This window comes from Chelmon rostratus, chromosome 12 (assembly GCF_017976325.1).
Source record: "Chelmon rostratus isolate fCheRos1 chromosome 12, fCheRos1.pri, whole genome shotgun sequence".
Classification (NCBI taxonomy): Eukaryota; Metazoa; Chordata; class Actinopteri; order Chaetodontiformes; family Chaetodontidae; genus Chelmon; species Chelmon rostratus.
In genome coordinates this window covers 1,993,597-2,020,000 of record NC_055669.1, presented here as the reverse complement: position 1 = coordinate 2,020,000, position 26,404 = coordinate 1,993,597, and the positions used below count along the sequence as shown (strand labels likewise).

Genomic DNA, 26,404 nt, shown 5'->3' with positions numbered 1-26,404 from the left:
GAAAAAAAGAAAACCATTTAACTGCAAAGCCTATATGGCCCAATAAACACAATCTGAGCAAGTCAACAAAGCTCAGCAGGCAAAGCGCTCTGCTTGTAGTCTGTTCATTCCACAATATGAGGACCTACTTCAGCTGTAGCTAGCTGTGTCCCTGTGCTGGTTGTGTGATTGCTCAGCCTTAAGACCTTTGCCAGAAACTCTCTGTTCTTTATGCTTTTGTATTCCATATCCCCTTCTCTTGTATCTTTGTCTCTGTATGTTCTTGAATTGAAAGACATGAAGCCTCAGGTTTTGGCTCCTTGTAACATTCCCAACTTGCATAACTGTTACTTTGTCACAATTTCCAGGGCTAATACGTGTCCACTCATGTCTTTGCACTGATCTCTGCAACCTGTAAAATTCGCATTCAGTCGGAACAACTGTTGTTGATAGACGTCTTTTCTCACTTTAGACGGAGCCTAGCCTCATGTCCCAACTGAAGCTCCATACTTCGTAAATAGCACAAACTTTAATTATGATAGCATCCTTCCAGTTGTAATCCAGGTGGGACATATAAGAATTTCTGGCATTACTGGCAGTTACATCAATATAAAATCAAGTATTAATGCTTATTGAATCAGTTTAGCTAAAATTATGTTTACACTGTATCTGGTTTCACTGGTTAATGAACTGCAGCAAATACATGCCACAACAGTTATGTTATGCAATTTGAGTGGTGTGACTACAAGGCCAGCAGTGGGATCTTATGTTGAAGTACTGGGAGGTTTCTCAGTTCTTCCTCTTCTACTGACAAGGTGTGACTGATGCATTATCACACAAACATGGATTGATGTCGATCTTTTCCAGTGTTATACTAGTGACTAAAAAAATAGTCATTAGTTACAGTTACTAGTCCCCTCATTGAAGAGTAACTAAAATATTACTGATTCTTTTCACTGAAAAGTAATGTGTTACTGTGATCAGTAACCTTGTGTTACTTCTGAATGTTTAGTCTGAAAGCTGCCGTTGGTAATAGGACTGTCTGATATGAGAAAATAATGGAGCCTTTTTTTTAATTACACTTTGAATTATATAATCAACAAATAAATTCTGTGTATTTAGAACCACAAATTTCCAGATAAGTATGTAACTAAATATACAATATTAATGTATAAAATGTAAAAAGCAAAATAAACCCCAAAATAAACAGCCAGCAAAATAAACCCCAGATAAATTTTATTATTGTATTCTGGATTATTCTCTCTTGTTTAATGTTGTTATATGTGATTATATTACACTATCAAGATGAAAATAATGAGTCCATTTGAATTTCAGTAATTGTATTTACCACCAAAAGTAGTAGAACACGTATGTTACTCCCAGCATTTATCTTTTCATCTCATCCTCAGAAAGAAAGCAAGTGACTATTTTACAGACTTTCTTTAACTATTATGTTTTTTTTTTAAACATTTTACAGCCTGTTTTGGTAACAAAGTGCTCAATTAACCTCTTAACAGTAAGACAAATTAAAATTGTAGAGAAAATCCTAGAGAGCAAATGACAGAGAGAAATCAGGAGTGGCTTGAATGAAAGTACAACGGCGGACAGAGAGAGAGAGATGGGGGGGGTGAGAGGGAATGAGGGGGAGAGAGAGAGAGAGAGAGGGAGAGAGAGGGAGAGAGAGAAGAGAGACAGAGAGAGGGGGGCAATGGATGTATGAGAGCGATAGGGGCTGAGAGAGGGAGGGACTTAGAGGGAAAAAGAGAGAGAGAGCTGAGAGGATACACAGAAGAGGAGGGAAAAGAGGGAAAAGGGCAGATGGAGCAGGCTTTTAGTTCAACAGGGTGAACTAACGGAGAGAGAGAAATCGCCACGGAGAGAGTAACGTGAAATACTTGGACTTGGTCTACTCAGCGGCAGCTCGGAGGGACACTGAGAGGCTTGTGAGAGGTAACTGCTCTGCTTTTCACTCCTAACACTGCTTTTGGATGAGAAAACGAACCAAAGGGCACTGACTCCACGCCAGAATTTTCACATGAAGTCTGAATGGCACTTGCCAGTCTCTGCGTTTCATGTGTTGCCAGATATCAAGGTTACTCCTGAGTATTTCACTTGAAAGGTGGGACATTAAGCTGGAGGGGGTTGGGGAGCTTCTAGGCTCTCTTAAATCAATTAAAGAAGTGTCAGCTACAGGAGAGGAGCTGCAATCAGGACATGTTGTGCATTCCTAAACAGGAAAGCCTGCTCACTTTCTGTGGCAGAACATGCCTGTGGTTTAAGCCCTTTGATCGGTGTATTATGATGTGATGCGAAGCCTGGCTGCAGTTGTTTTCTCAGGAAGTTCGGTGTCCTTTAAGCTGGCTACAGGACTTGTTAATAGGGTTAGCGGACAGGAGAGGCTAGAATTTAGTTTGCATGTTGGTTGGTGAACAACATGCAAAGCTCTGCCAGTTCAAAATGAAAATAAACGTGTAACAGCACTCCTTTAAAGATACATTTACAAGTTGATTGTTGGTCTTTCACAACTCAACTGTGACCTGGGCTGAGTGGCAGAGAAATGTTGCTCTTTAAGCTTATACAGTATGTCATTAAAATATCAGGAATTTTTGTCAGTAATCATTTGTATTTCCCAGTGAGGTAATACAGATTCCTTAATATTAATGTTTTTTCTTTCCTTTTTTTATTCCATAGTCATTTATGTTGCAACATTATCTGTGTGGTCATCCTACTTTGCAAAAGTAGAAGGGTGCAATTTATCAGATTGCATCGCAATACATTCAATTATTTCTGTAGATTATATTACACTGATGGTTGCGGCGGTTGCATAGGTTTTTTTTTTTTTTTAATGACTCACCTACTGAATGGAGAATGTACTCTCTCCACAGAAACAGTGAGATTGTTAAGAGTCCTTGTACCTTTCACATTATTTCCGAGAAGAGAACAATGTTGGTGTGCTTTGTAAAGGATGGGATGTAGTGTAATGTCTTTATGTATCTGACTAATTGCTAAGAATGAGTAGCAGTCTAGATATACTGATACAACAAGGAGCACAGTGAATGGGTCGGAGGCTAGGCTTAGACATACAGTCAAGAATGACAGAGTTCTCAGTACTGTGAACAGCAGCTGATGAGAAGTAAAGATACAGCAGTTTGAATGACAACATTTTTGCTTCGCTTTTGACAGCTGAGTCAGAGGTGTTGCTTGCACTGACATGCACTGCAAGAAGTTGTAAACACAACATATGAGGCTGATGTGTGTTGGAAAACAGCCATCTATTTACCCATCCAGCAGACACAGAGCTGCTTAGAGTGAGAAGTCATTTTGAGTCACTTATGTGTCAACATGATGATGATTATATTGACTTTTAGCTGTGGTTTGGTCTCCACCAACTCCAAGGAATCACATAACTTTTAGCTTCTAAATCCTCCACTATGTTCACTGGCCAGTTGCAGTTACATTATCTGTCTGGTGCTTGGTGCTGCTCAGGTAGTGTACAGCGGGTTTATCACAGCTTTGTCAGTGAAAACAGCTGCTTCTGGCAGCATATGTTGAGCCTAACGCCAACGTTTTCAGTGTCGCAAAGGTTCCAGCTATAAACAGCTCCACCCTCCACCCTGATTCTCTTCCTGACAATACTCTCTATGAGCGATATGGATTCTCAGCTGAGGGAATACATTATATATGCAAACTTGCTGAGCCATAGGTTAATGTCACTGAATGAAGCAGTATAATTACAGCAGCACAGACTATGTGTCTCATTGTACTTTTTTGCCAATAGAAACCTTTATGCATTCCGTTGGTGATGCAGAAAATCAGTTTTTTCGTGTTTGCTTCAGGTAATACTCACACATTAGATTTTACTCAGTAGACCATCCACAAACTGAAATCTCTAGGATTTTCTCTACTGAAAGCAACTATAGACCACTTTGGATTATGTTCTTATGCCCGGTCCTGATTTGCTGCTAAGTCTGTTTTACATCGCTAGTACTGTAGCTAATAGAACACCTATTAGAAAATGTATTAGCCTATTGGTATTTGGAAGATAATATTCAATCCATAACATTAATTACACTTTGATTTGGCCAAAAACTAAAGTGATTCCTACGTATCCTCAATTAGGGGACAGTGTCTACAATTCTAGAGTATAATGTTTAAATCTGGTGTATCTAGTTTAAAGTTAGAGAGCTCTCTACAGTGTATAGTGGTTAATTAGAAATAAACATGAGGCACTGAGAGTGCCTTTTTTCTTTTTTGAATTTAACAAATATTTGTTTGTTCAGCTTTAAGTTGGTGACCTAAAATGTGTAAATATTGGACTCAAGTCTGCTCACCTCAGCATGCATTAATCTACAAATCTTCCTCAAATCTTTAAAAATCACACACAAATAACAATATAATCAAAGAAAATGGAAACTTTATTTCAATACCAGCCTCTGGCTTTCGATTAATGAGGAAAACAGTTATAGGCCCACTGTTAAATGACACGGGATGATCTCTCTACACCAGGCATCTCAAACCGGTTCCATAAAGGGCCGCGTGGCTGCAAGTTTTCATTCCAACCAAGGAGGAACACACCTGGCTGGAATCAATTAATCAGCTGATCTCAGTCTTCAGCTGATAACTAAGGGATCCCTTGATGTTGATTGGTTGGCCTGATGTGCTCCTCCTGGGTTGGAATGAAAACCTGCAGCCACGCGGCCCTTTATGGAACCGGTTTGAGATGCCTGCTCTACACGCTCTGAGAGGAAGTGTCTATAAACCGAAAACAACTTAGATAAGTCTGATTTGTCTAAGTTACCAACTCCCTTACTTATAGTAAGAGCAGTATTCCTTGTCTTACCATAGTCATTTAGTAATGAGAGGACATTTTTTGTGATCTAAAGATGGAGCTTTATGCTTGGATCAGAAGGAAAAAAGCCCTGCAACACACTTGTAGTTTATTTCTTGATATGTTAATATACTTTAGGTGTGACTTAAGACCTCTGATTTGGGAACAGAAATGTTCAATTAACAATTCTGTTGAAAAGCAGTCATGAGACACTTACACAGCCACATTCACACTGTCAGTAATCTGATGTGGGCAACGAAACACTAAAAATCCCAAGGGGAACGAGGTTGTCGATAATGAGAATGTTTTGGGATACGCTGATGCCAGCACCCAGCTGGATTAAAACAGAGACTGTCACTTGCTTGATTAGAGTTTATATAATAAGTCAATCAGAAGCAAATCAATTGCCAACAATTCTTACAATTGTTTATGTAATTTATCAAGCAATAATACCAAACTTCAAAGTTTCTCTGACTTGCTACTTTTCTCTGTTTTGTATAATTTTGTATCAATACAACTCATGAAGGAATTAAGATTTTATAGCATTTTTAAATGAACACTCATTAAATGATGCTCCATAAATCCATTGCCCAGGTTCTTGCTGGGAGGCCTCCCTTCTTACCATCTTCTGGAATGCTCCAGTATACCTTTCCATTCTATTTCTTTCTGAATTTGGTGTGGTTCAGTATAGATGCTACTGCCTCAGCCTGATGATACTGGAAACACAGTTACACCTGTGACAAACAGGGTTGGCTGCTGCACATTGAGGAAAGGTGCCTTGCCTGAAAAGTGCTGAATATGATATCAGGAGTGCGGGCTGGACACGCCAAAGATGCACAACTCATTTTTCTCTTGGAGAAATGGAAACTCCTCCATGTATAGTTAGAATCTATCAAGTGGCTGCACGCTGATTTCTAATAGCTTTTGGGTCTTAGCACATTTTAGTATTGGAGGACTTTCCTCAAACTAAAGTCCTACATTAGATGAACCTGCTTTGAGAGAAGATTCTGCCCAGTATACATGTTTGTGGTCATGGATGCATATTGGTCTAAAATAAACTTCATGAATACTAAATGCATTCTTGTATTTATATGGTATGTGCATAAAGTATGAGGGCTTCTAACATTCCAGCCATGCATGATTGTTGAACATGTCATTTCAAAACCACAGGCATTACATCAGCTCAAAGCTGTAACATTTCTTTTGTTAGTATAGCTTAAACTGATGTTGTAATTTTGCCTTACAGGGTTCGCTGAGTTTGTTAAGTTGCCATGGAGATGGATCTATTGACATAAGATCTCGGTAGCAAAATTTTAGGACTTCTTGTTTGAGTTACCTAAAAACATGTTGCTAATAAGTAGACATTGGGATTGTTTAGCAAAGTATTATTTCCTAGGTCAAGAATGCACTTTGATCGTTAACATGCACTCACAATGGGGAGTGTGTCAGCTGTCTTGAGTAATGACTCATATATCATTGTGGTAAATGGCATACAGTGGTTTAAGGGTAGTGGCATCCACATGAGCATACAGAATATGTCCATAGTGGACATATTACAGGGGATTTTATAATGTTATATTCTGTTTACAAAGGTAAATGTATAGTTTTAAGCTGCTCAGTGTGAGCATTGGGACCAATGTGCTACATATCATATCATTCAGTATCACTACGTATTTGTGATACTACACGAAATTTAACTTGAGAGAATGGATCAAAGTAGGAAGTAGGATTTAAGATTCCTGCTATTGGGAGATGAATGCATGTTTTGTTGGAGTGTGGAACTAGAAGTTATCAGACCTATCCAAGGCCGACAAGATGGTATCATCAGCATAGAAATGGACCTAACAATTCTTAGTTGGAAAACAAGCATTATTTTTTCCATAGAGTTAAAAGTAATGTTGACACTTGGACTTGATTTAAAACCACTGGCAACTGCAGCCTGAACCTACCAGGAACATATGGTTGACAGCTTGTTTTTGGTTTTTGTTGGGCTTTTTTTGGCCCAGAAGCATAACTGAGGTTGACCACAGGTTCACTGTCGGTGTTTCAGTTCATCACAAAGGTATTGGATCAAATTCTTCCACAAAAAACTTGGGAAACAATTTTTTCATGGATCTGGCATCGTATATTGGGGCATTATCAGGCTGAAACAAGACACGAACCACAGCTTGAAGAACAGTATTGTCTAAAATAACACTGTACCCAGTACACAAAGTAACTGCACTAAAATTGCAGATTTCTTGGACTGTTAGTGTCTGAGGCTGTTTACTGTTTTTCCAGACGGTGTTAACTCAACTTATTTAACCACCTGTTTCCATGCTCTTTTCAGATGTATGCCTTTACACAAAGCTCTGGTTTACAGGTGAAATAATTTACATACAGGAGAGTCAGCAATGCAACATCATCAACCACATAACTACAACAACCACAGCGTACACAACCCACACACACCACTTCACCACCTCACCATCTGGAATGGACGCAGAGCAGGCAGAAATAATCATTCAAGCTGTCCAAGCAATTCAAGTTTTCTGAGGCAGATTTAGAAGCCTGCAACAAATATATCACATTTAAATATGAAGAAGAAAATACATTAGCCCTGGCTTCAGCCTGGGCTTTAATATCACTGCTACCACAAGGTTGTGTGGATCCTGGTGATGAGTTCATGGTGCAATGACCAGAAAATCTGATGTTTATTTACATCAAAGTCACACTAGCAGATATCCTAAAATAAAGGTGGCACAAAACTCTGATAATATCTCCCTGTGATTTCACGTTTCCAAGTTCATCATCACATATAAAGTATGCACTGTTTTGACACTACACTCTTTATTGTAAAGATTCTGGTCACGGCTGACTTCAGGCCCCAGTGGACCTGCCAGATATGAACAGCAGTGATGCTGCTGCTAATTCAGCAGTGTTTGCCCTGAGCATCAGGGACACAGAGATGGTTATTCATAATGGAATTAATTTTGTTAAACAAAGACAATTCAGCCTTGCTAATAATAACCCAGTGTCACCTAAAGCTCTTATTCACCTTCAGCAGCAGACTTTCAGGACTCTGTCAGAGGAAGCAGTCAGACCTGCTAAAGCTCTGCTGTTTGACTGGGACTTCAGCTGTGGCTACAGAAAACAACTGGGCCAGCAACTGGGAAAACTAAGGCTGACATAGAGAGATGACCTGCATCATCCAGCCACCCTCCCATACCCCCAAAATGCACTGCCTGGAAGTCTCCAAACACACATTTCATTTAATTCCACTCCACTTATTATTGATGTTGTAGAATGTTCCTTACCATGACACTGGTGAGCAACGAATGCATGCAAATTCTAAAGAGAATGTATAATTGAAAAACAAATGGCCCTGTAATGTAATGTAGTAAAGTTTTATTCACTTTACTTTTAATTACGTTTGCCGCACACACACACACACACACGCACACACACACGTCATTCATTATTCACTCCTCTACTGCCAACCATCAGTGTGCTCAGTATGTTCGAAATTATATTAATATTTCTTCTGCCTCTCTGTCAACATTGCTACAACCCATTCCAAGTTTTTTTTATTGACACAAACAGATAAAACATTATGTCCAAACAATATACAAAAAATCCTATGTACACTAAACTCATTTGTTGAAACATTAAAGGTGATTAAAAAAAAAAATCCCATCATGCAGTGAATCGAAACGTGCAGGTGCTCCAATAGTACAAGGCAAACATGTAAAATAAAACTGTTCTTTCATCAGTGACCACTAGTGAATTATTTGGTGGTATTAATAATGATTAAGGCAAAAATAATGCTATTTATGTTAATCAGCAATAGAATGAACATACTCTAAACTCTGCATGCAGCTTGAACTTCACTATAGCTGCAACAAATATGAAATGTCAAGTTAATGTGATCTGTCTGCTGTGGAAGTAATATTTGACAATTCTTCATTGCATACAGAAATTAAATTTGTTCAAGCAAGTAATTTGCCATTTTCAGTCAGTCTGTTAAGCTGACATTGGTTCTTATTTTGTTAGTGTTCAGAGGCTGCTGGTCCGAGCCTTCTGTAACAGCAAAGCAATGTTAGATCTAGTGAAAAAGTCAATGATAACTTCAAGTTTCTTCTTGTTTCTTCATTATCTAAGATAAACGTGATGACTTGGTTGACTTGGTTCTCTTTCCTTGTTAATTCAAGAACATGCACATGTGATCATCAAGCATGCCATGATGATGCTTCGTCTTGCTTAGAAACCTGGCTTGCTTTTCTCTCACTAAAGCGTACACTGAAGGGAGTACTGCCTGTAACGGGCAGGTTAAGGTTAGGTGTAGTAGGCCTCACCCCAAGTAGGGATTTCACCCCAGTGATGCACAGAGATTTAGATATTAAGGGCACCTTTAAGCAAGCCTCACATTCAAACAAAGCAGCTGATGAGAAAGCAACCTCAAAAACATTCAGTTTGGTAAAGATCATAATTGGTGGATAAGATGACAGTTAAATTGTTTAAGTGCTTTGTCGTCTTTTTTACATAGAAACAAAACAAGTGAGGTTCAGGCATTTCTATCAGCAGTGAAGATGGATATGTATGACTGTCACAATGCCTCACTATCCATTAATCAAGCTGAATAGACTGCCTGTCTTCCCTAGATCCCAAAATAGCCATAAATGTTGTTTTGTCGTAATTAACGAGCATACTGTATTCATCGCAGTATTCCTCTGAATATTTCAGTTTCTCTGTCAGCCATTCTCTTGATGTTTCCAGGATAACACTGTCACCCATCAGCATTAGGACATGGAGCCATTTCAAGAATCCATTGTCTCCACATTGATCATTAATCTTTCTAATAAGCATGTCAGCAGATATCATAAACAGGAACACATATGTCACAGTATGTTCAATGCAGCCTCTTTTGGAAAGGTTTATACCCGACCATCAATCTGTTGTTCAACACATAGGCATAAAACTTTGTTGTACTGATGATCACACTTATCCCCCAAGGATCTATGATCTATGAACAATCTAGCAGGGGCCTGGCTCATTGGAGAGCCAGTGACAAAGATGAAATTTACCAATGTGCATAAAAATATTAACCATTCACACCCCCATCAGGGCCCGCTCCCTTTCCTGCCTTTAGCTGGTGGTCAATAAAATGTTGAACTTCTGCTGTTGGGATAGGGTCATCTAACAGTGGCGTATTCACATTATATCCCTCCATCCGCAGTGGGTTTTCTCCTGCATCAGCTGGGGCTGCACCATTACCATCAGTGAATAGAGCTTCCAGCCACCAGGATAATGCTTTGTTATTTTGCAGACTCGTCAAGTTGATTTCTTTTTATTACATTGTATTTATTTATTTCTTTTTTGCCTTGATACGTTGCAAAGAAGTACATATCTAACCAGCATTCTAAACTAAAGCACTGACGACCGTAATGTTGCACAATATGATAACAATAGAATTACAAAATATTTTTACATGAAAATCACACAGAAATTATTTAGTAAGAAATATGCGGTGGACCAGTTTACCAAGCATACATTCATACAACGAGGCACAAATCAATATTTTCAACCACGAGTCTATCTCATTCATGTGAATAATTATTCCATTTACTGTATATGTTTCACACTGATGCTGTGTTGGTAAATTTCAGGATGACATTTCTTTGCTGGCTGGAAATAGCCTAACCAGACAACCGTAGCCATAGAATTATTCTTACTTTACCTTTTTGGGTTAATATGTGGAAGCAGGCTGAGTATCACTTATTGTTTGGAAGTTTATCTCTGATAGAACAGTTAAGTGGATCCCCTGAAGCTCTGTCCTGTCTGCCGGTTGATTCATCACAGAGCAGTGTCATACTGTCAAATCAGAACGACACGCACGTTGCTTGATCTGAAATGTCTCGAGTCAGTCTGTGCGGTGAGAAGTGACAGCTCATCACAATTAATGTGGATATAGGGTCAGTCTTCAGTGTCACCTGTTTTCATTTACAGGAGCTAAATAACGCTGTATTTATTCTGCCGGTCTAGTCCTGACTTTGCAAATGTTTCATTCACCACTTCCTGTAAACATCTCTGCTGACTTCATTATTTCAGCATCCATCTGTATATGTTTGGGGTTTTCATATGTTTTAAATTTGCAGCCAACTTGCATGTTTTTCTTGGCTGTGTGCATCACGTCGTTGTTGAAAGGTGAATCCTCACAGCCTGGCAGCAGGAACAAATCAACCAACCAACATGATGACATTCCCACTGCATTTATTTCAGGACTTCGAACCCCATCAATAGCTATTTGTACAACGTGTTGGAGACATAAAATGAAGCATAATTTCACCCCCAGCGTAATAATGCAGGACAAACTAGTTCAATTTTACAGTTTCACTGTGAAAACCTGGCTCATTGGGTCACATAAAGACTGCACTCGTGCAGTGATATTTTGGACTAGCAATATTAAGCCTTACTGTCTGAGCTAACAAGTGGGTGCTGCAGGCTCTGTCCAACTTCAAACACACACTGGTTGAGTTGCAATCAAGTCTGCTGTAGGGTGTATATCTAGACCAGCAACTGCAGCCATTAACACAATGGAGGAGCTCCATTGATTTGCAAGTTGTGGTTTGTTAGAAAAGTAGTTGAGTCCCACATGACCTTACAAACATAGGAGTGATTATCATCTGCAAAGAATGAGGTTGGCAGATTTTACATTTGAGAAAACGTCACTGGAGTTGGATAAGTATCAGGTATGTTAGCTAAAACCCTGATCCTTTAGGTGTCATAATCAATATTTGGTCTGATCAGTGCATCCATGATTTTTACTGATTTTTTGCAGATTAAACCTAGTGGTGATTCAGGTTGCAGACAGTCTGACCAAGTCCAAGCAGGAATTTAAGTTCTTTCACAGCTACTAGTTATGGTTTAGCATATTTTCCTGTGTTTGTGATAATTTTGTGCTGTGTCAAGTTAGGGTTTGGGGTTTGTTGTTGTTTTTTTAAACTCTCAAGAGGCCTTTTCCCATTGAGGTGGGTCACTGTCCATTGCCCCAGGCTAAAAGTCCCAGGCTAAAAGGAGGCGTTCCTGTTGGTATCGCCACATTAACTTCTCAACTGCAGTTTATCTGGAATGTTTTTGAAGAGATATCTGGACTTCATAGCTCCAATTTTTTTTTGCTGTGGCATGTTGTGAAATTCAATAGTAAATACATTAATTTGCCAGATGAACTTTAATTAAGTTGTATATATATATATATATATATATATATAGAATATCCAAATTGAGGGTCTGAATATGTACTGTATGTACAAGAGGTGTTTTTTCTTGTGTTGAACTTCCAAACCTACAGTGCAGATTGAAGGCCTGAAAAAATCAATATTAAATTAAGGCTGCAACACCATGAATGTGAAAAAAAGCAGACCATGAATAAGTAAATGAAAAAATTCTATCTATATTTCCTGCCAAATTGGTCTTGCTATTGTGATAGATGGAAACGAATGAGAGTAATACATTGGCAGCATGAAGAGTTTCTCTCTGGCTCCAACTGGGGCAGCTCGCCTTGTTCCACCTCAGTGGAAGATTGATGACTTCTGGGTTCTGGGATTTGCACCTGTTTCCACTCCTCTGTCTCCCCTCCTGTCCTTCCCTCTGCATGCTCTACTCTCTCTCCTTCTGTTCAGTCGCTTTATTGTCATTATTAAAAATGAATGAGAAATGACGTTATTAGTGTAATGTATCAAAATAGATTTTTCACATTTGAAGACAGAGTGATTCTACATACAGGCTTCCCATGTCTCATCAGCAGACCTGGTGCACATAGACTGAACATGGACTATGATGGCTGTGCCAGTATGACGAGGTTATGTACAGTGGCATAAGTTGTGCAGGCTATTATGACGGGCCCCTGAGCTCCTCAGTTAAGAAGCACAAACATACACACACTTAGATTTTAATTTTTTTTTTACCGCATTCACCAGACCCATCATGAGAGCAAACCCACCTCCCCGACCAACAAAAATACATGTTAATCAACACCTGCAGAAAATCACCAACTTTCTGCATCACAGCAGCACAAATATCAGCAGGACTGTCAGGATCACGCTGCGATCTGCTTCCTGCTCTGCAACAGGCTGATCCTGCTACTGGAGCAGATCCTGTCAGAGTGCTGCTGTTCCTCCCCCCCACACACTGATGGGATTTAATATCCACACAAATTGTTACAAATTTGCTCTGAATTGTTGAACAACAGCAAAACAAGAAATCCTTCATCTGAGACATTAAGTCGCCTCTTCTTCTCTCTTCTCCCCTCATTTTGTAGCGGTGAACTTTAACAGAGCATTAGTCCACATGTGGAGGTCCATACCGTCTGTTTTTAGCTGCTGTTTGGCTGCACTGTGGAGAAAAGTTAACAGTTTCGGGATTTAAACAGTGCCCATAAGTACATTGAAAAAGGTGCTGCTCACCAGAATCAGTCCTCTGTTCATACTGGACGTCACAAATTCATACCTAAAGCACTTCCAATGTAAGTGATGGGGCACAAAGTAGAAAACCCTCCACAGTCTGAGTTAATCAGATAAAGAGGATAGCTTCCAAAGTTTCTGTCTCTTTAGTACAAAGTCTCTTTGTGATCTCCAGTGAAACATAGAGGGACGTTCATAGAGTGAAATCTGGACTGAAAACACAGTGACTTTGGAAGGTAACCACTTGATTTGACTAACTTAGACGTCACAAGTCTCACATGAGCTTCAAATAAACTTTGGGATGTATTTTTGTCCCACGTCATTAACGTCCAGTGTGCAGACGAGACATTTATATTTACATATTACAGCAAGTTTCACTATTCATGCAGTCACCTGAATATTGTTTCTAAAAAAATGTCAGCATGAAGTGTATGAGTGCTTTAACACTCATACACTTCATGCATTTAACACGTCAAAAAACGACTGTTATATATGTTGAATTGTATATTGACAACACCAATCCCAGGACACAGGAAGATTGGTAACAGGTGATAGTATCATGATTGGGTATGAAAGGATCATCCTCAAAAGGCTCAGTGGTTCACAGCGAGGATGGAGCGAGGTTCAACACTTTGTACACACATGATTATTGAAAGGAGATTACTACAAGAGCTCAGGAACACTGTTGTCGGTAAACACAATTTGTTTGTACAAGACTGCATTCTCTTTTTCATTATGCTGCACACAGCATCTCATTTTACATTCAGGCTTCTACATTATCCCAGATGTTTCCAGTAATGTTCAGACCAGACCCAGAGAAATCCATGATTTTATTCAAGGTGATGGTGTGTTTCATTTGGTCGCCTGTCAATGGCAACACAGGAAACCAGATGATACGTCAGAGAATGAGGAAGGAAGTCGGCAGACTCAGCTAAACATAATGTGAATAAGACTTTTGTCCACGAACATGATTCCTGCCTGAGTCACTTCAGATGGTAGTTGTTCAACAATAAAGACAACAGCTCCCATGATCCCATGCTATTGGAGATATTGAGAAAACTGTGACTTGTTTCACTGGAACCACTTTATCCACCACGGCAACTCCGGTCAGAGAGTAGACACAGACACAGTGAACAGTTCAGGTTCTTTATATAGGATTAAATGGTTGCAGCATTACAGGTAAATCTTCAGTCTACTGAACTGACTTTTAGGATAACGTAGGATGTAGAATGGTTTCTGTAAAACAGAATAAAATATTCAAATAATATTTACTATATTGAAATGCTGAATGCACTGTGCTTACTCCTCCAGCAATCACATACAAGTGCTATGTAAACAGAAATGGCTAACAAAATAGCTGAGTTGGTTTTACACATATGCACAAAATGTTAATAAGCGATACAACACAGCTAGCTGGCTAGCATTAACTCCACTGGTTAGCGAACCAAATAAACACATAGCAATAGCTTAGACAATGACTTTGAAAATATACATCAGCCTCAGCAACTTAACAGAACATAATATGGGCTTCACATAATATTTATCTCTCATAAACTACCAACAAATACATTCTTTTAAGCAATTAGTAACTTACTTTCTTCATGAACGCACTCTGTGGGATGAGAAGCAGCCTCAGTGCAGCATGTGCTCGTTAACTCCACACACACACACAGGGTAAACATTATTAGGTCCCTACAGCACACCTGAGCTGTCCAAGAAGGTGCCTGACTAAAATAAACAATATAACACCCTGGTTTATTTAAATAAGACGGAATTTACAACACATGCCATTTCACAGCTTCATTCAACTACATCTTTTCTTTTTTAGCATTTTGACTGAGAGACTCACAGTGGCAGAGATTACATACTGTGTGTTTAAGCCAAATTCCCCCACCTTAATGCCTTTTTACTCAGTCAAGATTCAGATCCACTGTTATTTGGTCATGTTGGCTATTGGCTATTATTTTAATATTGTTTTTTTTTTCTGAATTTACTAGTAAACCATGACACACCACAATGTAAATCTACAACAGAACTATAACTCCTCCCAATGAATGGAACAAACTGATACATAATCATAGTCGTTGGTTTTATTATTTGTTTCTTGAGTGATTTAGTGATTAGTGGGTTTCGGTACCCTATTAAACACCTGTCCTCAATCACACACACACACACACACTGGCTGAAGGCTGTACTGGGTCATATTAGGCTTTATGACCATGACTAACTTGTCCTTGGACACAATCACTGTCAGCTCCAATCAGTTTTAAGTGAGTGAATTTTCACTGTTTATAGACAATCTTTTTTTTATTTATTTTCAGTGTTTGGATGGGTTTATGACAGCACACTGCATGTTCCATTTAACAATTTTAACAAGTTTGGTTTCCCTGGATTTTGGATTACTTGTTTGGGAAATAATGACCAATGTTGAAGTTCACACTTCACAAGAACTCGCTCAGAATTCATTTCACAGGTTAAAATGGTCGACCATGGTGTATGCCATAACATGTCCTCAGCTTTGAGTAATTATCAGTTTATGGTACAATAGCTATACTTCCCAAGGTCTTTCTCATTATACACACTACAGTGGTATGTTGAATAAGGTATTACTGTTGTTTTCTTCAAAACAAGTTAACCTCTACCAACAAGATACTTCATATCTGTTAACCTAAAAAACAAACAAACAAACAGACAGGTTTCCTCCCAGAATTGAAAATGAAATTCGAGTAATTTGATGTTACATCCAGCAAAGACTACATGCACAAATGTTTAACAGCACAGACTCGCAGATAACCTGCCATGATTGCTAGCCTCGACAAAATGATCAAAACTCACCTCTGAATCCATTTTCCTGTATGGCCATGCAAGCGACAGTGAGGAAACACTGCATCACCTTCATCATCTGCACGCTTCACATTCTTGTGTTTGTAAGCCTTCTGTCTGTTTTTATTTAGGACTTTTCCAGCCATCAGTTCTCCACGTTGACACTTCAAACTTGTAGAGCTGTTCATTTCTGCAAGGCTGCCCATTGTGGTTGGAGGTTGTGGCTACCTGGACATAAACTTCACCCAAGCTGACCTGATCGGTGATGATTTTTAGGTTAGTTTTGAATAAATCAATTTGGCCTCAGCTACTAGCTACAGATTAGCTGACAATTAGCTGACTTAGCATTCTAGCTACAATTAGCTGACTTAGCATTATAAGTAGATGCATATAGCATCTACATATCATCTCTGAAGGTAAAGAAACAGAGATTTCTTTTTCTCCCAATGTCAAAATTGTACAGATGACCTGCACGTAATAACAAATATGAAGACAGATAGCCCAAATGTGAATATAGTAAGTATCAATTGCCAGAATATAAATATATTTATTTAGATAAATATAGTAATGGCCCTTTTTTTTGGACAATGCCTAGACATAATATTAGAAAAAAAAAACATATTTAAAATCGTAATTTTTTGTTGTAATATTACAATTTTTTATTGAACTTGAACTAGGGCAAGGCTTCATGCTGTGACCCCATTGTGTTTTCCAGCTATAAGGAGCAGACACATCGTCTGTGTCTATTTGCAAAAAAGATATTCAGGCAGAAAAAAAAAACGCTCTACTTCAGTGTGTTCAAACATCTATTACTCAATAGGAGCTCTTACACTGATTCTGACTGCTGGGGATGAAACTTCAGAGTGTTACATTTCAAAGGAGACCAAAACCATGCATGTACTCAAAATGGTTCAAGAACAGCTTTCAATTTAGTTTGGGTATGCCTGGGATGGGCATTTTAGGCTCATTTTACAGGGATGGTAAGGGAACTTGTTCAAAGGGACAAAAAAGCTAAAACACACATTATATATGAATGGAGACTCTGAAATTTCCCCCTACCTGAAGAATTTCTGGAGGCTTTTGGTATTATGTATGTGCCAGTGCTTTCATTAAAACTTATAAAACTTAAAACTTAAAAAAGAGAGAGAGAGAGAGAGAGAGAGAAGAAATGTTTGTAACCAGTCACAGTTGCATGACCTAGCTTCATTAGACAGCAGCACATGCTGGCTTATAACCCAGCTTCAACATTGTTTTCTGGTAGATGAAGTGGACTGTGCCCTTCGGCCTCTCCTCTGTGTCTGTCTTCAGCTGCACCAGCTGTGCCGTCAGCTCCTGATAAGTCTCAGGAGTCAGCTCTTCAGGACTCTTTTTACACCGCTGAGGATACTTTCTACTCTGTATGGAGCAGCAGTTCATTTATTGTTTGTTTGTTTGTTTTTGAAGGAGGGTGACCTCTGAACACAAGCAGCTCCTTCTGAATTAACCTCGTCTTGGATTTATGATGGCTGACTGTTCCGAGGCAGCTTTAGCTTCATTTTCTTTTTGTAGGATGCTGACCTCTACTAGCTGTTCATCTTTATTATCATATATCAAACAAACATTCTTTGGGGAAAAGTGCACCATTGTCAGCTTGCAGACGCAGTAGCTACAGTAATTAGCTGCTCAGCTGCAGCACATTAAACAGGATGTACACGTACCTACAAATGTCACTTGGGTCCAGTTAGACGCTGGCATGGTCCTCACTCTTTAATTCCACTAACAACACTCTGTGTGCACATGCCACGTAGGCTACAACACAAGTTCATTTACTTTTGATCTCTATGACTTAACAGTGGCATGCAGCCTGCCAGCTGCTGTCCACCAATCAGCTGGCTGGAGAAAAATGTGCATTTTCTAATATTTCGTCCTTTTGTAGCCCTTCACCATGCAGGTCTCAGTGTCAACTTTTTTCAATGGAAAGTAGACAATGCCTGCCAGAAAAGTTGTAAGATCTTGCTAGATGAAAGTTGCTACTTGAAATAATTAAAACTGATGCTCATAATGTAAACATGTGGTATTGTTGAATTGTCAGTGAGAGTCCTGTGTTTCTTTGTCGATGAATAGCTGGCCTCGCAGATTAAATGCTGCTTCTTCTTGTTAGAGCAGGTATTTGGCCATTTTACTACAATACATGCCCTCACCCATGTCCCACAGGTGGTCTGCCCATCAGTGCCTGTTGTATGAAATGCCATAGTAACAGCAGCTGCTAATCCCTGCGTATTGGCTGCAAGGCACTTGTTTTGTTTCTCATGTGGTTTTCTAGGAGCCCGCTGTATGGGACACAACCAAAATATAGAATGGAATGAAATATGCAACAAAAATCTGCAAATTCTGGGAAGAACAGTACAACTGCATATCTTCTCACTTAAACACACATTCACAAACACACACATGCGTAGCACCATCCTCTGCCCTGTCTTAGCTAAAAAGTTATAAATTGCTACTGTGACCTGGTAGGCGGCTGCTGAGCCTGAATCACTGTGACGCTGTCTTGGTCTTTAAAGATCACTGCAGTGGAACTGGGCCTGGATACCCCTGCTGCTACAACCCTACTCAAACACACACATACACACACTGATGTCAGATGGCACAAACAGGTATTTGCCTTATAATGTCGCTTGTGAAGTGGTAAATAAAATGTACTATATAAGTATCTGAATATTAAACAAATATAGCATGATAAAAAAAAAATAGTAAAGGAAATATGCTGTATATACAAGCAGCATAATTACTTTACGGTACTTTAACAAAATATTTTTCTTTTTAAAGTGTTCATAGTTTTATGAAATAGTTTTATGCCTTTCTTAATTAGTCATAGACCCTCAAGTTGAAAGTCTATCATATGTAACATTATTGGGTCCCTCACGTCTGTAAAGTATTTGAATATAATATGGAATTTAAAGACATCTGAGGTTACATCTAATGTGTCCTGCAAACCCTGGGGTGGTAGAATTGTGATGTCCAACCATTTGGTCCAGGCAATAACTTCAAATGACATGAAACTTGGTTTGATCATGATCACCAGATGTTTTAAATTTCCACAAGGTTCTTAATGGTTTCTGTGACCTCCTTACCTTTCCTCACGTCAAAATTTCCAGGTCTCTGCCACCCTTACTTTCCCTCCATTTGCTTTGAATATTCATAATCCCCATAGTATGATTCCCTATGTTCTTGATGACCCTCTTTATGACCTTTTCTTTCTGCAAACCACAAATATCAAAATCTAATGTGCAGATTTTTGTGAACTTATATTAATGCTCCCCTGGAGAGGGGCCCTTTAATACAGTTTTTGACAGTCCAGGAGCTTTAGTGAATGGTGTCAACCACAGGCCATGATGCCAGCTTGGCAGATTTTACATTGTTAGTTTCATTACTGACGTAGAATGACACATTTTTAGTATGGTCTTCCTTCACCAACACCCCTCAGTATTAAAGAGTGTAACCAATGCAGCCTCTGAGGATAAACAGCAGAGGTTTACACACAACTGTACAATGCTGTAGTTTTTACACAGAAATGTCTGTCTTCAGAACAGAGGGGTGTATACTAGAGGGGCACACTTTGACAAACAAAGCCTCTGTGAAAACATACTTTACTGTTGTTTTCTCTCACACACTACTGAGATAATACATTATACATTCAAATAATTCTCATTCTTTTTATTTGAAGAACTCACATGCCATTTGCATTTCTATATTACATTTCACTTGTGTGTGCAGTTCATGTATAATAAAGTGTGTAAGGGCAGGTATTTCATCATGGACCACATGGCTAGTTAAACTCCACAGGTTCTCAATCAACCTGCAAGAAAAATCTTTTTAAAAAATCCACAAGAAAAATTTGGATTTACTGTTTGTTTTTGTGCACTGGCTTCAGCACTTGTTGCTTTTGTTCAGGGAGCAAGAAAATGCCCGAACAGGGAGACCAAAAATTAGAGCGGTGTGAGATGAAACGCAGCAGTCTGCCAGTGGGCATCTTATCACAGCGGTTCACATCCGGTGAGTCAATCATGATAACACGCTCCTGATTGGCTAATTCCACAGAGTTTCTCTGTGAATGTCTCAAAAGACAGGAGGACTACAGGATCAGATTAGTGTCACTATTAATGAACGCATACAGAAGGATTCATAGATGTGTTTTGCGATTAATATTTATTGATGGAAAAATATTATTTAATGCACACAAAATACTTACTCTATATTTAATGTAAAAAAAACACTTTTAAAATAACAGGGTTCACAAATATATTTAAGATGCACACATGTGCATTTCTTCCTTTAAATAAATGTAATAGAAATCAACAAATAGATGTATTTTCAATTTTCATCACAAACATATTTTCATGTTGTTATATTTATGAACAGACTGTTGAATTTGCATTTAAAAACTGTCTGTCACGTGAACTCATCATGACTCTAATAAGTCTGCTTCCAGACCTCAAACTGAGTGTCCACAGTGAGTGAAGTGCAGGAGGTCTGGTATTGTGCTCATTGACAACCATCAGAGCTTTATTGATTGAGAACAACATCTTACTGTGGCAGAGCCAGCAAAAATGTGATGAGATTGACTCAGCTGTACAGGTTGTTGTCAGCTCTCAGCATATTTCTCTGATCTTAAGGAAACTGCATATCGGAACTTCTACCACACTTCACAATGACAGAACATGACAGTAACGAAATGGATATGTCTCTTGCTATTGATGGTTAGGGTAAGGCAAATTAAAATAATAACATATTCTAGAGATTTTTAAAAAAGGCAAAGAGCAACAGTCCCTCCTGAGAAGATTCAGAGGTGTAAAGTGTATCACACTGGAGCAAAAGAGTGTGATAATATGTGGATACTTGTGGTGGGGAAAATTGTGCTTCCATTGATATATTCAGTTATGTACCTTGTCAAGGTTTTAATGTTGATATTGCACAATCAGGTCTTTTCATCTAATCTAAGACTCTGATTTGATGTGAACTGCGTTTGTTGAAATGCCACCAACACAGTGAAATGCCATCGCCTGGTTATGGCCTCCCTGCTGTTCCTGTAATATTTCCATTATTATTATTTCCTGTTTCAAACACTCAGCTACAAGGAAAGTTTCCAAATATGGGATGCTGCTCTGCTGTTCGGTGGGTGTCAGTTTTGATGTGTGATGGACAGGGTCATTCATTGGCTTGTTAGTGTTGAGTGGTGCATGGAATATTACAGGAGACACCTGTCCGTTTGGCTGAGAGTTTCCACCATAAAAAAGTCCAAGCAGCTTATTCCAAGTGGCAATTCTCACCAACATTCATGCTCCATCAGCGGAGTTCAGTAGGCAAACTGCCCCTCCTTTCTCCCTCCACCTCCACTGGATCAAGGGGACATCCCAGCACAGAGCTGGTCTTCTTAACCAGTCTGTTTAGTCTCTTCAGTAGATAACTGTATAGAAGTCAAAGAAGAGTCAGTAAAGGTCCTCAGGAGTGCCCCCTGCACTCCAAAAGATCTGAGTCACCTCAGCAGATACAGTCTACAGTTTGCACCTGCTGAAGTCTACCACCAGCTCTTTAGTTAACTCTGAATCGATCTGGAGGCAGTTCTGCTGGCTCTCATGGTGCACCCAGCCTTTTCCAGGTGACAGAGGGATCTGTGTCGGAGGTAGATGACAGCATCATCCACCCTGATGCCAGGCTGATAGACAAACTGTAGTAGGTCCATTGGTTGGCGATGGGCTCTCCAGGGTCTTCATTGGTTGTGATGTCAGTGCCAAAGCCTGTAGCTGTTGGAGTCCCCACAGGATGCTTTCCCACAGCTGTGGCACCCTTCGCATCTTCAGTCTGAGGTTAAAAATGTGCTCAACTAGACAAGCCTCGAGTGTTTCCCAGCTGAACCCCTGTCGTTAGCTGTGTGGTGAATGGAGTGCAGGAACAATCACTAATGGGACATACAGTAAATTGTATATTGGTATTTGAATTTACATGTAGCGGAGGACAAATTAGAGACCACAATGTCTACTTTGTACTCCACTCGACTTTGTGAAACAAAAGAACTGCACATTGATGTTTATTGCCAGGATTTTGTAGTGGACACATTAATAAAAAAAAAAAAAAGTGTTTTTAAAATGTACTTTCATTAGGGCATGGTTAGAGCAAAGTAAGTCACTTATTTTATCGGGGTGAGGTTGGAGATTTGTAGGTTTACCTGGGAAGGGTTAAATGAATACTGAAATCTTATAGTTGTCAAATGACCCATAGAGGATTGAAAGGTGGCTGCAAAAGTTTATTAGATTATTATGGAATTTTCACCACTGGAGAAATTAAGCAGTATAATGTACCAGAGTATTTCAGCATTTAGACCACAGGGCTAATCAATCACGAGTATCCAAGAATAGCTGAAAAACTGGGGCTGCAGAAGCTCACGGTTTAGCATTGTTGCCTCACATCGAGAAGATTTGAATCCACCGAGAACCCACCAGGAAAACGTCCACAGATTTGGACATGTTCAGGGTTTGAGGGGAACAGCTATGACAGGGCGCAGGGTTGACCATGTCGCTGTGGATGATCATGTTGTTTAAATGAAATTCAGCGTCCACAGTGATTGGTATGTGACAGGTGGGAATGATTGATTGAAGAAATATTTTATTAACTGATAAAATAGTAAAATAGTTAAAAAAAAAAATAGTAAAATATTAAATGCCATCAGCATGCTTTTTTTTTGAGCTGACAGAAGAAAAAAGTAATTCTACATACAGCAGCATCAAACAGCCTGGAATCCCTTTTATTTATGGTTTTCTTACATTTTATCATTTTTTAATGTGTCTTCAGTTAACTGTTAATCTAAATGGGGTCTTCACTTTCGGTTTGATGATGACAGCAAAACTCACCCCAGATCTGACATACATGACCGAGCACATCGCTGTTCAGATCTGCTGAGGCAGCCCCGGTTGGCACTGACAACTTCTTACAAATTCTTGTGTGCCGGTTTCAGAGGGGGGTGATATTCATGTCAAATCCATTTTGTTTGGTTTACGGTACAACACTGCTAAATTGATGGTACGCCCTGCAGTAAAAAAAAAAAAATAAAAAATGTACAAAAGGTTTAGCTCAAAACACAAAACACAATGCTTATTTGGTTTTGCAACACTGCTGCACATTTCTCAGCTCTCAATGGTGAACAAGTTATGGACTGGCCACAGGAATATATCACCGTCAGTGTAGCTGAAAATCAAGGCAGATGGCAAGAGTCATGTAACAGGCCACATGAGCACATATAACAGCACCATAGGCGTGGGCTAGCCCGTACGCCCAGTGTTGCTAGTGGTGGCAGCCAATCACATGGAGATATCAGTCAAAAGGCAATGCAACAGATTTAAACCTATAAACAAATGTTTAAAGTATTTAGACAGCATCTTTGTTTTACGATGCAACAATTTCACACACAACTAGACATTTTGACCATCTCGCCTACAGTTAAAAATATGTGCTGCAACATCAGCAATTGCGGTGTTGTCAATAGTACAGCATGCCTGAAAGCTCCAGGTCAATGAGTTCTCTAAGTAGGTTATCCACTCTGAAGTACCACTCCACTTACATTTCCCTTTCAAAATTATTTTAATGCTCTGTGAGGTTATGTGCCTGAGCTAAAGGCTCTCTGGAGAACACATCCACACACACACATCCACACACACACACACACACACACACAGAAGCCCTCCCGAGAGGCATTTTTACCATCTCTTGTTTCAGGGAGCACTGATCCATGACAGCCTGGTCATGTGATGGTGTAAGGGGCAGCGGAGCACAGAAATGTGCCTCTTGACCCAAAGAGGAATGTGGATTTTTGAAAAACATAACAACAATCTTCATGGACGCTCTAACACATTTTGTGTATTTGTGAATTAAAATTTGCTTTGTCGCTTCAAGCTCATACTGCTGTGCAACAGCAGACGACCTGCAATATACAGCGCCAACAACACTGACAGTGGTTTAGGACAGCTGAATAATAGAAGTGGACCAGCTTCATAACACCCACCTCCTCAACTGAAGCATTTCTGCTTCGGCTGAGAGGAGATTCATTTGTTTCCACTACGCTGGAAGCAAGTGAATTTCTTACCAAAACTGCAACTGAGTGCAGCAGTAGTTCGTCTAGGCTAAACAAAAGCAGAGCTGGCCTTAATGGTCAGGCCCTCTTACCTGCTGCCCCCTAACTATTGATAATTCAGACCCCTGATGAGTAAGCAGTTAAGCCTGATGCATTTTGAGAATCAACAATTTGCATTTTATTTGATTGTGGACATCACAACAAGTTATTTCTACTACAGTTTATGGAAAGAGGTTGGGGTGGTGGATGGGAGTTGAAGTTCTTGTTTTTATTACTCTAAATCATTGGTCCCCAACCCGTGGGCCGCGGGTCATTTGGTACTGGGCCGCACAGAAAGAAAAAATAATTTCCATTATTTTGTTTTTCCACATAATTTGAAAAACAGGTGGTGCCTGACAGTGCCAGTCTGCAGCCAGGTCCTCTTGACATGATTGAAAAGTGGATTTACGTTCATTATTATTATTGTTATTATTATTATTAAAGAGAAAATACCACAGTTTTTAATGCCGATCTTATCTTTTTATTTTGTTTTTATCTGCTACACCTTTAGACTGGGCCGTGAAAATATTGTCAGACATTAAACTGGGCCATGGTACAGAAAAGGTTGGGGACCACTGCTCTAAATAATGCCATAGATATTGCAGATATTATTGCAAAGATATTGCAAATATTCTTTCTTCTGGCATTGGATGAAAAATACAAAGAATATAATACAGAGTTCTGGAAAATTGTCTGATGCTGATGTTTTCATTTGGTGATTGGTTGTTTTAATAGAGGGTAAAATTCAAGGAAACCAGTGCAACCAAAACAAATTTATGGAAATTTGGAAAGTGGAAAAAACATGATTCATGTTTTTTCAACTAGAGTTCTGTTTAGGCACCTTGATATGGCTGGCTTAAAGCACATGGCTGGACGAAACCATGATCCCCTTACCTAATGAACACATCAGACAAATGTTACACTTCCAGGGTTGGAAAAAACAAAAAACAAAAAACAAAAGCATTGCAAGTGGACACGAGAATATTACAGTTCCTCCAAAACACAGAATGTGGTGTATGCAAAAGCAAATACAAATATTGGCGCAGAGCTGTCAGATATTTTATGCTTCATTATTATAGTTTCATGAGTGGACTGTACTTGTTTATACCACATGCAAGACAAAATAAGATAATCCTTAACTGATCTCCAGAGGAGAAATTTAGGTGTTCAGCACAAGGACAGAAATCAAGAAAAGCCAGCACATTAAATTGATCGGTATGGTCTGTTTTCTCCTCTGCTGTTGTCCAGTTGATGCAGAAATGTATGACTGTATTTAAAAAAAAAAAAAAAAAAAAAAAAAAAAGAACTAACTAACTATAACTATAATTTCCATCTGTCTTAATGAACTAATTTCAACATCCTGAGAAACTGTAGACAGACAGACTGATCCACATCCATCAATTAAGTTTCAGAGTCTAGACACATTAGGACTTTCTATGGACATGGTTGTCTAGTGCAAAGTCTATGGGGACTGGTCCCTCACTGTGTGTTTGTCTGTAGTGGAAATGTAATTGGTTATGGATGCATTATTCTTGACATCTGTGCTAAATCGTCAACAAGCACATGACATACGAGTGTGTCCTGACCATGAAAAACGATCAACAGTAACGCCAAAGCATTGCCAAGGCCCTTACATGTGTAATCTACAGGGACTCACATGAGCTGCACACTGCTGAGGAGTTATTCTGAGATGTTTGGTTAATATGGCTTCTGGTGAGTCATACACACACTGAATAACAGTAACCAACAGTTAACCCTGCAGTACTTCAGAGCATGTTGACAAATGAGGAATCATTCTGTCCTGAGGTGAGTGATGACATGTCAGTTTTGCCCTATTTTGTGATAAATTGTGTGGGACATTTCTTCTCAGTAGTGTGGAAGAAACAATAGATAAAACAGAGGACTTTTAGTACCAGAACTGATAAATACTGATGTTTTCAAAATTCATATTACTTCTCTGCATCATAACCGTTGACTTGATATTGACATATACAGGCTCATATATCACTGACATACACTGGAAATTGAAGCCAGTGAAGAAGTACCTTGCACCTGCATTCTTTCTAATTGTCACAGGCTGCAAAAAGAAGTCCAATTATGTGTCAGCATATGAGAAAATGATCCTACGTCTAACTTAATTTATTACCTCCGTTAACAGTTTATAGTCTCAATCACTCACTCTTCACTCTTCTT

General features: G+C 39.2%; 1 protein-coding gene across 1 annotated transcript in view; it reads left to right on the top strand.

Annotated features, from left to right (window-relative positions):
• Positions 1–1,806: 1,806 nt before the first annotated feature.
• LOC121614495 (cadherin-12-like) overlaps positions 1,807–26,404 on the top strand; it is an 84,411-nt gene continuing 59,813 nt past the window's right edge. Inside the window, exon 1 of the mRNA XM_041948374.1 lies at positions 1,807–1,929. The gene's annotated coding sequence lies outside the window, so the exon portion shown is untranslated. The remainder of the gene's footprint in view (positions 1,930–26,404) is intronic.